The sequence below is a fragment of the Oncorhynchus mykiss genome, chromosome 8, assembly GCF_057628025.1.
Source record: "Oncorhynchus mykiss isolate SJ-2025 chromosome 8, ASM5762802v1, whole genome shotgun sequence".
Lineage (NCBI taxonomy): Eukaryota > Metazoa > Chordata > Actinopteri > Salmoniformes > Salmonidae > Oncorhynchus > Oncorhynchus mykiss.
In genome coordinates this window covers 57,815,016-57,833,853 of record NC_143029.1, presented here as the reverse complement: position 1 = coordinate 57,833,853, position 18,838 = coordinate 57,815,016, and the positions used below count along the sequence as shown (strand labels likewise).

General features: G+C 48.1%; 1 protein-coding gene across 1 annotated transcript in view; it reads right to left on the bottom strand.

The window, feature by feature from the left end:
- The window catches only part of LOC110530943 (dihydropyrimidine dehydrogenase [NADP(+)]), a 131,749-nt gene that overhangs the window by 88,070 nt on the left and 24,841 nt on the right, over positions 1-18,838 (bottom strand). The gene's annotated exons all lie outside the window — the stretch shown is intronic.

The window sequence follows — 18,838 nt, the reverse complement described above, 5'->3', positions numbered from 1 at the left end:
TAGCCTAGTAGACTCTCGTTAACTAGCTCGCTAGCTTAGCTTGTCCATGAGAGGAAGTTAGTCTAGCAAGCATTTTAGCTAGGTAGCCTATGACAACAAAAACTACAAGTGCACTGTATGACAGAGCCATAGACCGCTTTGCCAACGTGAAAGAGAGACATTTGTTGTTTTACTTGCGCCCGCACGCACGCACGCACGCGCACACACACACACACACACACACACAAATCAGTACCATGGACAGCCACATGATATTTAGAAACATTGATTGGACTGAATTGTTTTCGGCATCTTGACATTTGCTTTCAGTGTATTAAACTAAGCCTGTACACTGAGTGTGAAAAACATTAAGAACACATGCTCTTTCCATGACATAGGTGAATCAGGTGAATCTATTTTAAAACCAGTGTAGGTGAAGGGGAGGGGACAGGTTAAAGAAGGATTTTTGGACATGGATTGTGCATGTGTGCCATTCAGAGGGTGAATGGGCAATACAAAATATTTAAGTGTCTTTGAACAGGGTACGTATTATGTGCCAGGTGCACCAGTTTGTGTCAAGAACTGCAACACTGCTGGGTTTTTCACACTCAACAGTTTCCTGTGTGTATCAAGAATGGTCCACCACCCAAAGGACATTCCAGCCAACTCAATGAATCGAGGCTGTTCTGAGGGCAACTCGGTATTAGGAAGGTGTCCTTAATATTTTGTACACTCAATGTAATCGCCTTGTTGATTTGATGATGTTTAAATGTTTAAATTGAAATGGTACTGAAATAGCGGAGGCAGTGCTCCTGAAGTCTTTGTGCTGACTTGCGATATCTCTCGGGTTCTAAATCAATAGTTGTTTAGTAAGCTGTCAAAAAACATTAACTTGCTTGACCATACTGTAATTGATATAACGGTTTGTTACATGCAATATTTGCTTTGTGGACTTCACTGGACAGGTGTTGCTCTCCGGTTTTGTGATGAAATAAATATATGTTTTCATTGAATTTATTCCTCCACTGTGTGACTGTCATCTTTTTGTTGTCACGGCCTTATTGTATGTCACGTGGCATGTGAACGAATGGAATATAGAGCAAGCAACGCAATTATCACAACGTCGTTTTTTTTTACTGGCTTGGCTCAGTGATTTTACCCACACACCGCTACTGGATGCAACTCTAATAACGATTTGAAAAAAGTTGCATGAAAGGCATGTGCTCTGCTCTGTTTCTTGCACAGGCTGCACACACTTCATCAGTCTCTCATTCACAATTTGACACACACTTTTTTAATAATCTCACCAATCAGAATATCGTCAATTTAATCTGGTCTTTACATACAGCCTACTAATACATGTGTGGAATTATTTTTGACTCAGAGTGGCCCACCACAACAACAACAAAAAGAACTCGAAGTGAATGGAGAAAGCGCTTCCTGTGGTTACGTTTTTAATATACCAGGTAGGCTATACCAGTTGTAAAGTGTATTAATGCGCTTGATTTGAAGAGTTTAGCAATAGATAGGCTATAGCAGCATGAGAAAGCTGGGATCCTCCTTTAAATAGTGGCCAGTCAAAACTCAGTTTTTACACACGATTGTGCAATGACTGGCCTTATAAGAACACATGTATAGGCTCCGTAGGCTACAGGCTCTCCAACCTCGTTCAAGGATGTCCTAGGCATATATGCAACACTTACGGTTATCTAGCCACTACATGATGCATGGTGCATGTTGCATGGTGCATGTTACATGATGCATGGTGCATGTTGCATGGTGCATGTTACATGATGCATGGTGCATGGTGCATGTTACATGATGCATGGTGCATGTTGCATGGTGCATGTTGCATGTTACATGATGCATGGTGCATGTTGCATGGTGCATGATGCATGGTGCATGCGATTTGAAAGAAATCACACAAAAATGCATGCACTCTTTCTTGCCTTAGTCTGCACACGCTGGGCATCATTCACAAGTGATAATATTCTCACCAATCAGACTATCCTCAATGTAATCTTGTCTTTACATATACTAACTAATGTATATATATATATATATATATATATGAAATGAAATTAGTTTTGATTTAGAATGGGCCATTGTCATGTACCATGGACAGGGGAAAAATACATCCGTATGCACTTGGACGGCGAATAGAGGACCCTTTACCTGCGGTTCATTTTCGTTCAAGCCAGGTTGGCTACTCCGGTTGTAAAGAGAAGCAATGTGCTGAGTATTAGGAAAGTTGAGAAATATAAAGAGTAGGCCTTGTTTACAAAAGGCTGATGGGATTCTCCTCTTTTTAATAGAGGCCATCACAATTTTCTTACACAATTGCATAGCCTATATACATTTTATACAATTCATGCATCAACCAGCTATGAAGAGCTGGCTCTCTCTGCACAACATGCGACCCTATTCCGCTCATTCTTTGAATGCCAGGGCTCTCATGAAGTGTTTGATTAGATTTTCTATTGCATTTGCCTTGATGTCAGAGTGATTAGAGGGACAATAGAGAGCTGAGTACCAGGCCATTAGCGATTGGCCGTTAGGAAGTTTGGTAGGCTACTAATGACCATCAGCGGCATCAGAGCGCAGTTTTGGAGAAGCCTAGTTACCGTGACTCAAAGGCCAATGTAGAATTTGACTGCGGTCAAGATTCATGACTGCCGGTGTGGCGGTAATACGTCACCGTAACAGCCTTAAGCCCTTTGTCTCCATGGAGACAGTGGGGTCCAAAAACAAACGACTCCGTAATGGTGGTGGAGACGCCATATTGGTAGACAACAACACGCTGTCGCTAAATTATACATAGGTTAATTTGGCTGGGCCTGATGAAATATTCATGAAGTAACAAAATGGATGCAGCGCTGCCAGTCCTGTCAAACGACAAGACCTCAGAGAGATAGAAAGAGGAAAAGAGAAAGAAAGAAAGCAGGAGGCGGGACTGAGCATGTGTGCTGCCTATGTGAAGCTTGTTTTGTGTTTCCCCTACTAAACTAGTCAAAGTAAACAGCCTTTAAAAATTGACAGGCTTTGGTGAGGATGCATTTTGTGTTTTTTTGTTTGTTTAATTAATTGCCGTTTCTCTTTACTTTTACCTCATCAAATAAAGATGCATAATTTCGAACACGGGAAAACTTGCAGATGAAATATCCTCTCTATCCCTTTCTTTCTTTCCCTCTACTTTTCACTCTCTCCCTTTTTCTTCCACCCCCCCCCCCCCCTCTCTCTCTCTCGCTCTCTCTCTCCCTCTCTCTTTCTATTTGTATGGAAACATTGAAACATTAAAACCGCAGATGACACAGCCACAGCAGTCACTTCAGCTTTCCTGACCAGCGGCTCTCCAAAATGTCAAGTGAAAATAACTCACAGGCAATCCTATTTGATCAGGAGTTGTAAATGGTCTGTGGCAGTGCGTGCCAGGATCCTGAGTACCACTAACAAAGGGTCTTTCTCTGAGCCACTCTGAGTAGAACACCTGTGTCTTTTCAGGTCATGATTAAAGGCAGGCACAACACACAGACTTCCAAATGCATTCTTAATCACATTAAATACGAGAGAGAAAATGTGTACCCACAAAGGGTATAGTTCGATGGTTTATCTGGAATCCATCCTTTGTAGTGAACCTGTTGTGAGTGCTCAATAAACATGTAGAAGTGGGGACTGAAATCCACTAATATGACCTCGTAATCAGGGCTTGGTTCAAAGTCGATAGATTTACACGGATGTCGCAACTCCCTCAATGTAAACTCCTTAGGTTGAACTTCAAAGGACGAGTTCGCTGAGTGGTTAAGGTGATGGACTACTAATCCATTGTGCTCCGCACACGGGTGTCCGACTCCCATTCCTGTCACACAACATTTGCTCTTTAGGGGCTGCAGGTAGCCTTGAGGTTAAAGCGTAGGACCAGTAACTGAAAGATTGCTGGTTTGAATACTGGAGCCGACAAGGTGATTTAAAAAAAAACAATGTTGCTGTGCCTTTGAGCAAGACACTTGCTCCAGGGGTGCTGTACAATGGCGACTCTGGCTGTGACCCCACTCCCTGATGGTGTCTCAGGGGGAGTTTCCATTACAGGACAAATATAAGCACCCCCCCCCCCCACAAATTAATATTAAATGAAATCACCCTCAATTCAGACAAACGCCAACTTTTCAACTTTCTAGAACTATTATAGATTACTCTCATAGGGATTGGAGCACACACAACACTATCACAAACAACCTTGAGCAGAAACATAAACAAATTCTATCCCAAACTAACCCGGGAGAAAACAAAGACGAAGACAGCGTCATAAAACGACAGAGAAGCGTCCACCCTTAAGGCTGTACTATATCTCAGCACACCAAGGCAATAATACTACAGCCTTTATTACAGAGTGGTAACTATAGCTAAGCCCCCACAGCTTCTTGCACACACACACACACACACACACACACACACACACACACACACACACACACACACACACACACACACACACACACACACACACACACACACACACACACACACACACACACACACACACTATAGGTGAGCCCCCTCCCCAGCTTCTGCCTGTCTCAGGACGTCTGATGGATGTCTTCTCACCGCTGCCTCCAGTCTCTTGCATTATTAACCGACCAACCGGGGAATCTCCTCAAACATCACCACTCAAGGGTACCAGCCTTATCTAACCAATCAGAGACAGAGATACAACAGCCTCAGTCACAGTCATAGGAGTAGTCCCGGATCTGGATGACACAGAGCTCTGGATGACAAAAAGCCTATAAAATATTCACCTGATATTGGTCTAATATTCTGAGGGGCCCTACCAGAATTGTATATTACAATTGCTTAAAAACTCAGTACAGAGGGGGGGGACACCCAAGGACACCTATTTCCATGCTGCACACCTAACTTCCAACGCTTCCCATTGCATCTCTAAACAACTCTTCTCTTTCCTGTGAACAATCAAACAATTCTAGGCTCGTCCTCTCCTTGTTCTCTTTGATTCAGCAGCCTGTTCTATTATTTATGGTGGCTTTGTTTTCAGGTCTTAAGATGTGTGGCAAATGAGCCACAGAGGGAGGTCAACTGGCTCCTGACCCACCATTATACATTCAACTCAGGCTCCTGCATTAGACTCCAACACCTTGTTAGGTTGCCATTGTGGCGCCATCTCCAACTGTTGTCCTGCACTGTCTCTGTGTGTGTGTGTGTGTGTGTGTGTGTGTGTGTGTGTGTGTGTGTGTGTGTGTCTGTGTGTGCGTGTGTGTGTGTCTGTGTGTGTGTGTGTGTGTGTGTGTGTGTCTGTGTGTCTGTGTGTGTGTGTGTGTGTATGTGTGTCTGTGTGTGTGTGTGTGTGTGTGTGCGTGTGGGCGTGTGTGCGTGCGTGCGTGCGGTACTCTATACCCTCAAAGTGCATTAACATGTAGCACGTTATGCTATCTGGCTATCTGATACTATTTTGGCTTAGCCCTGGGGATTTGATGGAAGAGAGAGAGAGAGATTATGGCATGTTTAAGGGATGTCAACGTAGCTGTCAGAGCTGTCAGGATGCAGTAGACTGGAGGTCCATAGAGGAAGAAGGTCTACCAGCTGCACACAACGCCCACTAAGCCTGGCCCTGCCATAGGAGACACACACCGTCGATTCTAATGCTAGGACCAACCCCACACCTGCTACCCACAAGGGAGAGCTGTGGTGTGTGGGGAGGCGGGTGGTTGGGGGGGTCTGTGTGTTGGGGGTGTGCGAGGTGTGTGTCTGTGTGTATGTGTGTGTGTTCGCCTACAGCAGTGCCTTAATAAAGCATATTTAAAAGGCAGCTATCCTTTATTGTTCAGCTTTAAATATTCCGTAGGCTGTATGAGGAACGTGTATGAGGAACATCACAAACCATACTCACAGTTTTTAGGCCACATAATGAGACATTACAAAAACAGATGTATATCGCCACATTTTCTCACTTACATTCCTTGAAAGCCATTGAAATGAGTAAGGCACACTTTCTTTCCACAAAAGTATCATTCCACAATAAACAAATACACCATTACAGACTAGTACTTGGACATGAATGAATTAAAGTGCTACACAACCTCTTAGAGGACCAAAGACCCTGGGGAAACCCTTCACTCCTTCAGATGGGACAGGGGACACATTATAAAAGCCATCGTCACCAATCGTCATAATGAGAGCCCTGGGGAACACGCGTGGAGGGACGAGACCGTCCACTCCAAAACCAGGCGCTGTCATCATAATTACACAACCTGCCTTACGACGTGACCAATTAAGACTGGCTTCAGTATAAAATAAACCCTCCTCTTTCTCTCTGTCTGTCCTGCTGTCTATAGCTACTCGTGCTGGGTACTAGGGAAGGGGGAAAATCAGTGGAAAGGGACACTTTTTCTTCTCTTCTTGTCATAATGAATCCACCTTCCTGGTGTGATGCCGAGGAGAAGAGAGGTGGGGGACTTCAGTCGCAGCAGTAATGGAGTCTTTGAGGAAGACGAGGTGTTGCTCTTCCTAATTAGTGACAACGTAATGTCTCAGGGACTAATGATGGCACCTTACTTCAATCACCAGGGATATCAATGCCTTTCAGTGTCTCTGTGTTGAAAGCCTTTTTGTCTGGTCACAACTCACAAGTCTCTGATGGGTCCTTAGCAGCTTCAAATGCTCACCGTCAATTTTTATAAAGGAAAAAAAGATGTTCAAAAACCGAGCCAAATGGCAATCCCTCTGCAAAAATACAGCAAAATGCTGAAAATAAACTACACGTCAGTGCACATAAGACACACATATGAAAATACACAGAAAACATCAAAATACACAGCTAAAAGCAACAATGCGATGTCAAAACAAGCTGACATTGAGGTTAAAGAAAATCAATTTATTTACTTTTGGACAAAATCTAGATGTCAATATTCTTGTAATGCTTTTTGTATAAAAAAATTTAAAAGTCTCAATTTGAGCACATTCTGAATTTGCGGTTAATCGGGATTCATCACAGTAAATTCTAATCGTTCAACAGCCCTAGTATGTAAGGAAGGATAGACTCCTTTATCCCGTTTCTGTTCTGTTTCCATACTGTTCTTTACTAAATAACCCATGTAAAATCCACCTCACCTTTAATTGTACAACCCTGTTGCAGGCAGTGGCGGCTGCTGTTGGTTGAATACCCGGTGCTAGGAGAGGAGGGGTGGTGGTTGGAGTTTATCAACAAAACAGCATGACAGAAATATGATGCCAAGTTTTCAAACTACCAATTGTTTTTGTGAAGATATATAAAGCGATGTGTACATTTGAACATAAATGCATCTATTTCACGTTTGCATGTCCAAAACCGAATGACCACTGCTGCCTATGCTGCCACTGAATAGATTAGATTATAGTTTTTAGAACAAGCAGCCAGCTCACGAACAAATTAGTGCACCAGAAGCAGCGAAAATACATGATCTAACTAGGGTATAGATTATCGTAATGTCACAAAGCATGATGCACTAGTAACATAACTTTCATTCTCAAATAACTTAATTTTGCAGAGTTAGTCAATAAAGTTAGTCAATAAAAATAATAAATACATACATACAGTGCCTTGTGAAAGTATTCGGCCCCCTTGAACTTTGCGACCTTTTGCCACATTTCAGGCTTCAAACATAAAGATATAAAACTGTATTTTGTTGTGAAGAATCAACAACAAGTGGGACACAATCATGAAGTGGAACGACATTTATTGGATATTTCAAACTTTTTTAACAAATCAAAAACTGAAAAATTGGGCGTGCAAAATTATTCAGCCCCTTTACTTTCAGTGCAGCAAACTCTCTCCAGGAGTTCAGTGAGGATCTCTGAATGATCCAATGTTGACCTAAATGACTAATGATGATAAATACAATCCACCTGTGTGTAATCAAGTCTCCGTATAAATGCACCTGCACTGTGATAGTCTCAGAGGTCCGTTAAAAGCACAGAGAGCATCATGAAGAACAAGGAACACACCAGGCAGGTCCGAGATACTGCTGTGAATAAGTTTAAAGCCGGATTTGGATACAAAAAGATTTCCCAAGCTTTAAACATCCCAAGGAGCACTGTGCAAGCGATAATATTGAAATGGAATGAGTATCAGACCACTGCAAATCTACCAAGACCTGGCCGTCCCTCTAAACTTTCAGCTCATACAAGGAGAAGACTGATCAGAGATGCAGCCAAGAGGCCCATGATCACTCTGGATGAACTGCAAAGATCTACAGCTGAGGTGGGAGACTCTGTCCATAGGACAACAATCAGTCATATATTGCACAAATCTGGCCTTTATGGAAGAGTGGCAAGAAGAAAGCCATTTCTTAAAGAAATCCATAAAAAGTGTTGTTTAAAGTTTGCCACAAGCCACCTGGGAGACACACCAAACATGTGGAAGAAGGTGCTCTGGTCAGATGAAACCAAAATTGAACTTTTTGGCAACAATGCAAAACGTTATGTTTGGCGTAAAAGCAACACAGCTGAACACACCATCCCCACTGTCAAACATGGTGGTGGCAGCATCATGGTTTGGGCCTGCTTTTCTTCAGCAGGGACAGGGAAGATGGTTAAAATTGATGGGAAGATGGATGGAGCCAAATACAGGACCATTCTGGAAGAAAACCTGATGGAGTCTGCAAAAGACCTGAGACTGGGACGGAGATTTGTCTTCCAACAAGACAATGATCCAAAACATAAAGCAAAATCTACAATGGAATGGTTCAAAAATAAACATATCCAGGTGTTAGAATGGCCAAGTCAAAGTCCAGACCTGAGTCCAATCGAGAATCTGTGGAAAGAACTGAAAAATGCTGTTCACAAATGCTCTCCATCCAACCTCACTGAGCTCGAGCTGTTTTGCAAGGAGGAATGGGAAAAAATGTCAGTCTCTCGATGTGCAAAACTGATAGAGACATACCCCAAGCGACTTACAGCTGTAATCGCAGCAAAAGGTGGCGCTACAAAGTATTAACTTAAGGGGGCTGAATAATTTTGCACGCCCAATTTTTCAGTTTTTGATTTGTTAAAAAAGTTTGAAATATCCAATAAATGTCGTTCCACTTCATGATTGTGTCCCACTTGTTGTTGATTCTTCACAAAAAAATACAGTTTTATATCTTTATGTTTGAAGCCTGAAATGTGGCAAAAGGTCTCAAAGTTCAAGGGGGCCGAATACTTTCGCAAGGCACTGTATATACTGTGCCTTCAGAAATTATTCAGACCACTTGAATTTTTACACATTTTGTTACATTACAGCATTATTATAAAATGGATTAAAAAAAAAAGAATCCTCAGCAATCTACACAATACCCCATAATGCCAACGCAAAAACAGGTTGTTAGAAATGTATGCACATTTATAAAAAATAGAAAACATTAGACCCTTTGCTATGAGACTCGAAGTTGAGCTAAGGTGCATCCTGTTTCCATTGATCTGTAACGTCTGCTTCCAGCTCACACTCTCAAACACGTAGATCCCCTGAACACAGCTCACTTTCCAGCCCACTTTCCAGCTCACACTCTCAAACACGTAGATCCCCTGAATGCAGCTCACTCTCCAGATCCAAATCACCTGAATTATGATCACCTGTTCACACACCTGTATGTCATTATCACACACTAGTTAGTTAAGTTATTTGCCCCCCATCATTGTGAGGTATTGTTTGCTTTGTGACACACTTCTATTCAGAGTGCTAGTTTTCCGTAATTTAATCCTCCCATGTATGATAGTGTTGCATGCCTCACTAATGGAGCCTTTTGCCTATTCCCTACCTGTACTTTAGCCTATCGGATTTCTTGTTATCAACCTATTGCCTGATCTCCAGGACGACGTTACTAGCCTTTTCCCTGCATGTACTGTTGCCTTTTTGGACCCCCTGTGTATGACCTTCTGCCTGCCCCTGGACCCAGCTACCTGCCTCCTCCTGTGGTCCTTTACCAATAAACACCTGCTGTGCCCTGTGCTTGAAACCGGCTCTCTGTCTCCCATCGTGTTCATTACAGAAAACCTCACCAAAAACGACAGATGGACTCAGCGGAGCTACAGCTACGTCTAGCCCGACAGGAGGGACGAATCGATGAACTGCGACCTCCTTCACCAGTCCATTCCTGCTTCACCGATATCAGGTGCCACAGCCTCCTCTTGTTCATCTCCCCCATATCCATGCCTAATAAATACTACAGCTCCCCAGGGACTTCTCATGCAATGTAACCTGTACATAGACCATCACCCCGATGACTTCAGCACTGACAAAGACAGGGTGGACTTCGTCATCTCCCTACTCACAGGCAAAGCTCTGGATTGGGTCACAGCCCTGTGGGCCGCTCAAAGTTCTGATCTGTTCTCTGAATCACGTTTCCATGCCCTCTTCAAGGAGGTGTTCGACCATTCAGTTTCAGGTCGTCACATCGGGGACCTGTTATGTGAGCTGCGACAGGGCTGTCGCTCCACCACTGAGTATGCCCTTGAGTTCCGTACCATGGCTGCTGGCAGTGGATGGAGTGAACCAGCACTCCTTACAGTCTACCGGAGGGGTCTTAATCGGGAGTTACAGATCGAACTGGCCTGCAGAGGAGATTTAACAGACCTAAATCAATACTCCCGGATGTCCATAGGCAACCTACTGGTGGACCGCCGACCTATACAGTCGCCCATGGCCTGTGAGTCTTCCACTCCCTTCTCTCGTCCACCATAGTCTAATAGCCCTGAACCCATGCAAATCGGCCGCGCCCCTCTCACACCTTCCGAGAGACATCAGAGGTTACGTGAAAACCTGTGCCTCTATTGTGGAGAGAGTAACCACCTACTCAATAGCTGTCCGATTTGCCCCCCCACGAAGGGGTGTTCACAGCCCCTCCACTTCCAACAGGGTAAGCATCTTTACATTTTTAAATATTACCAAAAGGCAGTTTGGTATCCCGGCTCTTCTTTCTGCTAATGGGACCACTCAGTTTGTGGAGGGACTAGTGGACTCTGGGGCCGCAGGTCATTTCATTGACGAACAATTGACACACCACTTAAGAGTCAAACTAATCCCTGTTAATCCTCCCATTAGGATTAATGCGCTGGACTGACAACCTCTCGGAACTGGTCTCGCATGACCGAAAGTATCACCCTTCAGATTGACCTCCTTCACTCTGCGGTCATTCAGTTAATGGTGTTGTCTTCGCCTAAAGAACCCCTCATCCTCGATCACCCATGGCTAGGCCTTCATGACCCTGCCATCTCCTGGCGGAAAGGGGAACTGCTGTCATGGTCTCCTGCCTGTTTTAAGAACTGCGTCAATCTACTCTGTCGAGCCACCTCCACAGAAGGATCGGAGTCTGCCATTCCAACCCACATCCCACCTGTATAAGCCCAGTTCCAGAGTGTCTTCAGCAAAAAAAGGTGTCCATTCAGCCCCCTCATCGCCCGGAGGACAGCTCGATCGACCTCCTTCCTGGGGCATCGCCCCCTAAGGCTCGGATCTACCCCTTGTCCATCCCAGAGAATGAGGCTATGGACATCTATATAGAAGAGGCCCTCAACATGGGATTCATCTGTTCATCGATGTCACCGGCTGCATCCAGTTTCTTTTTTGTGAAAAAAAATGATGGTAGTCTCCGTCCCTGCATAGATTACCGACCCCTCAATGGCCTTATCATCAATAATCGCTTCCCTCTTCCTTTGATTCCGGCTGCACTAGAACAAGTTGGACAGGCTACCATCTACTCTAAACTGGACCTACGTAGTGCATACAACCTAGTCCGTATCTGAAGTGGGGATGAGTGGAAGACGGTGTTCATCACCGCTAGGGGTCACTACGAATACCTGGTTATGCCCTACGGTCACACCAATGCTCCCGCAGTCTTCCAGTCCTTCATGAATGAAGTTTTCCAGGACATGATCAACCAGTTCCCCATCGTGTACATTGACGATATCTTGATCTACTCTCCCTCCATTGCAGAACACGTACAGCATGTGCAACAGGTCCTCCAACGGCTACAGGACCACCCTCTTTATGTCAAGGCTGAGAAGAGCGCATTTCACGTCACTACGGTAACCTTCCTAGGTTTCGTGTTGACACCAGGAGGGGCCAACATGGACGAAGGCAAAGTCACGGCTGTGCTTAACTGGCCCAAACCTACCACCGTAAAGTAATTACAATGTTTCCTAGGATTTTCCAACTACTACCGCCGGTTCATCCAAAACTGCAGCAGCACAACTGCTCCTCTCTCAGCTCTCACCAGTCAAAAAAACCATACCCTCCAATGGACCGACACCGCCCTTACTGCATTTCAGACCTTGAAATGCCTCTTCACCTCTACACCCATCCTTAGGCAGCCAGATCCTACCCTTCCTTTTGTTCTGGAGGTTGATGCATCCGAGGTTGGCGTAGGAGCGTTTCTCTCTCAGCGTGTACGGACACCTCCCAAATTACACCCATGTGGCTTCTTTTTCAAGAAACTGTCACCCTCAGAGGAACTATGATGTTGTGAACTGAGAGCTCCTCGCCATTAAGCTGGCTATCAATGAGTGGCGCCACTGGTTAGAGGGAGCTTATCACCCATTCCTTGTTCTTACCGACTACCTCAATTTGGAGTACTTAAGAAGTGCTAAGAGGCTCAACCCCAGACAGACTCGCTGGGCACTCTTCTTCACCCAATTGAACTTCAACTTCACCGTCAGCTATCTGCCTGGCAAGAAAAATGTGAAGGCTGATTCCTTATCCCGTCTATTTAACTCCCCCTTTTCTATTCCAGCTCCCGATCCCAACCTGACTCCGTCTTGTGTCGTGGGACCCATACAGAGGGAAATCCAATCAGCCGTCCAAGAGGCCCTACGTCACAACCCAGCACCTCCCGACACCCCTGCAGGTAAGACCTACGTTCCGGCGTCCATCAGGCCCCAACTAATGCAGTGGTGCCATACCCCGCTGAGTTCTGGCAATCCCGGGATCTCCCGATCCACGGAGCTACTGACACGCAAGTTCTGGTGGTCATCCCTAACAGCAGACGTCTGAGATTACGTTCTTTCCTGTCCTGTCTGTGCATGGGCGAAGAGCCCTCGCCAACTATCTACCGGTAAGCTCGAGCCGTTACCTACACCACACAGACCATGGTCCCACATTGCCATGGATTTCCTCACTGATCTACCAGACTTCGGGCTTCATTACTATTTTAGCTGTAGTGGACCGGTTCTCCAAGATGTGCCGCCTCATCCACCTACTTTAGCTGTACAGGCAGGGAATCGGATTTCCTGTTATCAACCTATTGCTTGATCTCCCGGACAACGTTACTAGACTTTTCCCTGCCTGTACTGTTGCTTTTTGGACCCCCTGTGTAGGACCTTCAACAGCCTCAGACCATTTTTCCTTATCCACCAAACATTACAGTTGGCACTATGCACTGGGGCAGGTAGCTCCTGGAATCCGCCAAACTCAGATTTGTCCTGTGGGAATGTTAGATGGTGAAGCGTGATTCATCATTCCAGAAAATGTGTTTCCAATGCTCCGGAGTCCAATGGTGGTGAGCTTTACACCACTCCAGCCTACGCTTGGCTTGCTGATGGTGATCTTGGGCATGTGTGCACCTGCTCAGCCATGGAAACCCTTTTCATGAAGCTCCCCACTTTTGTTAGTAAGTGTTGCAACCAAGGATAGAGGATTTTTAAGCGCTACCAGCTTCAGCACTAGGTGGTCCCGTTCTGTGAGCTTGTGTGGCTTACCACTTCATTGGCTGAGCCATTGTTGCTCCTAGACATTTCCACTTCAAAACAACAGCACTTACAGTTGACCGGGGCAGCTCTAGCAGGACAGAAATTTGACAAACTGACTTGTCCTATGACAGTGACACGTTGAAAGTCACTGAGCTCTTAAGTAAGCCCATTCTACTGCCAATGTTTGTCTATTGAGATTGCTTGGCTGTGTGCTCGATTTTATACACCTGTCAGCAACGGGTGTGGCTGAAATAGCCGAATCCACTCATTTAAAGGTGTCACGAGTCCGACCGAGGGTGTTTCCCTTTCCCGGGCAGGTGGCGCTCGGCGGTCGTCGTCACCGGCCTATTAGCTGCCACTGATTGTTTTTCCTTCCCCTCCTTGTATGTTGAGTGGTAGCACCTGTGGATGTTTAATTAGTTTGTCTTTATTAGACAGCCGGCCCGCCTGGTTGTTGTGCGGGATTATTTCTATGTAACCTTCGGCTCTGTGGTATAGGCACGTGTTAGTGTCCGGTCGGGATTGTTTTCCCATTTGTACATTTTGATTCCCTGTGTTTTGGGAACGTAACTTTTTTGTGAGCACCCTGTGGTGCGTTGGTGCGATTAAAAGACGCGCAGCATTGAACTCTCTGTCTCCTGCATTTGACTCCACACCCACGACACCCGGAGCATTACAGAATCCCGCACCTATCAAATTGAATGGAGTCAGCAGGCGCAGCAGCCAACCCTCTCCCATCGATGGAGGAACGGGTTCTCCACCACACCACCGTCCTTCATCGGATCGGATCCGCGATGGATAAAGTGATGGAGAGAATGGACAGATGGGAGAGGAGTGGGCTCCTCTCTCCACCTTCGGCACCCACGGTTCCGGACTTCCCATCTCCCGACTCGAGCACCCTCCGTCTGACGCTACCGAGGGCTTATGATGGAGCGGCGGCGGGTTGCCAGGGGTTTTTGCTCCAGCTGGAGCTATACCTGGCCACCATCAGACCCACTCCCTCAGGAGTAGAGAGGGTGAGTGTCCTCATTTCCTGCCTCACGGGTCGTGCCCTGGAATGGGCGAACGCGGTCTGGAATGGTCCAGACTCAGCGCGGGAGCACTACCCAGAGTTTTCCCGCCGCTTCCGTGCCGTGTTTGATCACCCTCTAGACGGCGGGAGAACGACTATTTCACCTGAGGCAGGAGAGGAGGAGCGCCCAGGATTACGCGCTGGAGTTCCGGACCTAGGCAGCCGGATCTGGGTGGAACGACAGGGCCCTCATGGACCACTACAGGTGTAGTCTCCGAGAGGACGTCCGCCGGGAGTTAGCGTGTCGGGACACCACTCTGTCACTGGATCAGCTGATTGACATGTCCATTCGACTGGATAATCTGCTGGCTGCCCTCGGGCGTTCAGAGAGGGTCCTGTGCGTTCCACCACCCAGCCCCTCCGCTCCCATTCCGATGGAGTTGGGAGGGGCTGCGCCGAGGGGTACCGGAGGAGGAGGCCTTCCCTGCACCAACTGTGGTCGGAGAGGACACACGTCTGATCGGTGCTGGGGGGGTCCGTCTGGGAGTAGAGATGGCAGGCGGAACGCTTCTCGGTCACCCCAGGTGAGTCAGCATCAAACTCACCCAGAACCCCCTGTTGGCCACATGTTTGTCTTAACTTTTTTCCTTCGCTTTTTCCCATCTTCCCAGCATAGGGCGCTAGTCGATTCAGGCGCAGCTGGGAACTTTATGGATTGCGGACTCGCCCTTAAGTTAGGGGTTCCGCTGGTGCCGATAGATTCTCCTTTCCCCGTGCACTCCCTAGATAGCCGGCCATTAGGGTCAGGGATGGTCAGGGAGACCACGGTCCCACTGGACATGGTGACGCAGGGGAATCATAGGGAGCGGATCAGTTTCTTTATTATTGATTCGCCTGCGTTTCCAGTGGTGCTGGGGACTCCCTGGCTGGCCCGGCACAATCCTAAAATTTCGTGGAGACAGGGGGTTCTCCAGGGGTGGTCAGAGGAGTGTTCTGGAAGGTGTTTGGGAGTTTCCATCGGTGCCACGTCGGTGGAGAGTCCAGACCAGGGTTCCACGGTGTGCATTCCCCCCGAGTATGCCGATTTGGCAATCGCTTTCAGTAAAGTGAAAGCGACTAAATTACCACCTTATCGACCGGGAAGGGATTGTACGATAGATCTCCAGGTAGACGCTGCGCTTCCCAAGAGTCACGTGTACCCGCTGTCCCAGGAGGAGACGTTGGCAATGGAGACATATGTCACGGAGGCGCTGGGACAGGGGTACATTCGGTCCTCCATTTCACCCGTCTCCTCAAGTTTCTTTTTTGTGAGGAAAAAGGAGGGAGGCTTGCGTCCGTGTATCGATTATAGAGGTCTAAACGCCATCACAGTGGGGTATAGTTACCCTCTACCTCTCATCGCTACGGCGGTGGAATCGTTCCACGGAGCGCAGTTCTTCACAAAACTGGATCTCAGAGCGCGTATAGTTTGGTGCGTATTCGGAAGGGAGACGAGTGGAAAACCGCATTTAGTACTACATCAGGCCACTATGAGTACCTCGTCATGCCGTATGGGTTAAAGAATGCTCCAGCCGTTTTCCAATCCTTTGTAGACGAGATTCTCAGGGACCTGTGCGGGCAGGGAGTGGTGGTTTATATCGATGACATTCTGATCTACTCGGCCACTCACACCGCGCATGTGTCTCTGGTGCGCAAGGTGCTTGGTAGACTGCTGGAGCATGACCTATACGTCAAGGCTGAGAAATGTGTGTTCTCTAAACGAGCCGTCTCTTTTCTGGGATATCGCATTTCCACCTCGGGGGTAGTGATGGAGGGTGACCGCATTAGGGCCGTGCGTAATTGGCCGACTCCGACCACGGTAAAGGAGGTGCAGCGGTTTCTGGGTTTTGCCAACTACTACCGGAGGTTTATCCGGGGTTTTGGCCAGGTAGCGGCTCCCATCACCTCACTGCTGAAAGGGGGCCCGGTGCGTTTGCAGTGGTCAGCAGAGGCGGACGGAGCATTCAACAAGTTGAAGGCGCTGTTTACTGATGCGCCCGTGTTGGCACATCCGGACCCCTCTCTAGCATTCATAGTAGAGGTGGACGCGTCCGAGGCTGGGGTGGGTGCCGTGCTATCACAGCGCTCGGGTACGCCACCAAAACTCCGCCCCCGCGCTTTCTTCTCAAGGAAGCTCAGCCCAGCGGAGCGTAACTATGATGTGGACCGGGAGTTGCTAGCGGTGGTTAGAGCTCTGAAGGTGTGGAGACACTGGCTTGAGGGGGCTAAACACCCCTTTCTCATCTGGACCGACCACCAGAATCTGGAGTATATTCGGGCAGCTAGGAGACTTAACCCACGTCAGGCAAGGTGGGCCATGTTCTTCACCCGGTTCCGATTTACTTTGTCTTATAGACCGGGCTCCCAGAACGTGAAGGCTGACGCACTGTCCCGCCTTTATGACACGGAGGATGGGTCCACCGAACCTACTCTCATCCTTCCCGCCTCGAAGCTGGTAGCCCCATTGGTATGGGAGGTGGACTCGGACATCGAGCGGGCGTTATGGGCTGAACCCGCGCCTCCTCAGTGTCCAGCGGGGCGAAGGTACGTGCCGCTTGGTGTTCGGGACAAACTGATTCGGTGGGCTCACGTCCTACCCTCCTCGGGTCACCCTGGGGTGACGAGGACAGTGGGGAGCCTTCAGGGGAGGTATTGGTGGCCTACGTTGGCTAAGGACGTTAAGGGTTATGTCTCCTCCTGTTCAGTGTGCGCTCAGAGTAAGGCTCCTAGGCACCTTCCTAGAGGGAAGCTACAACCCCTCCCTGTTCCACAGCGGCCATGGTCACATCTGTCCATAGATTTCCTAACCGATCTCCCGCCGTCTCATGGGAACACCACGGTTCTGGTGATTGTGGATCGGTTCTCTAAGTCCTGCCGTCTCCTCCCGTTGCCTGGTATCCCTACAGCCCTACAGACTGCGGAGGCGTTATTCACCCATGTCTTCCGGCACTACGGGGTGCCGGAGGACATCGTTTCTGATCGGGGCCCCCAATTCACGTCCCGGGTATGGAGAGCGTTCATGGAACGTTTGGGGGTCTCTGTCAGCCTGACCTCCGGTTATCACCCCGAGAGTAATGGGCAGGTGGAGAGAGTGAACCAGGAGGTGGGTAGGTTTCTGCGGTCGTATTGCCAGGATCGGCCAGGGGAGTGGGCACGATACATTCCCTGGGCTGAAATGGCTCAGAACTCACTACGCCACTCCTCTACTAACGTGTCCCCTTTTCAGTGTGTGTTGGGGTACCAGCCGGTCCTGGCACCATGGCATCCGAGCCAGACCGAGGCTCCTGCGGTGGAGGAATGGGTACAGTGTTTGGGTACAGTGCCCCCGTGTTTGTACCGGGGGACAGGGTCTGGCTCTCGACCCGAAACCTACCTCTCCGCTTGCCCTGCCGGAAGCTGGGTCCGCAGTGTGTAGGGCCCTTTAAAGTCCTGAGGAGGATAAACGAGGTGTGTTATCGATTACAACTCCCTTCCTATTATCGTATTAACCCCTCGTTTCATGTGTCTCTCCTCAGGCCGGTGGTAGCTGGTCCCCTGCAGGACAGTGAGGTACCGGAGGTCCCTCCCCCCCCGCTGGACATCGAGGGGTCCCCGGCGTACACGATCCGGGCCATTCTGGACTCAAGACGCCGGGTGAGGGGCCTGCAGTACCTCGTGGACTGGGAGGGGTACGGTCCGGAGGAGAGGTGCTGGGTGCCGGTGGGGGACATCTTGGATCCCTCCATGTTGAGGGATTTCCATCGCCTCCATCCGGATCGCCCTGCGCCTCGTCCTCCGGGGCGACCTCGAGGCCGGTGTCGGCGCGCTGCGGGAGCCGCGCGTCGGGGGGGGGGGGTACTGTCACGAGTCCGACCGAGGGTGTTTCCCTTTCCCGGGCAGGTGGCGCTCGGCGGTCGTCGTCACCGGCCTATTAGCTGCCACTGATTGTTTTTCCTTCCCCTCCTTGTATGTTGAGTGGTAGCACCTGTGGATGTTTAATTAGTTTGTCTTTATTAGACAGCCGGCCCGCCTGGTTGTTGTGCGGGATTATTTCTATGTAACCTTCGGCTCTGTGGTATAGGCACGTATTAGTGTCCGGTCGGGATTGTTTTCCCATTTGTA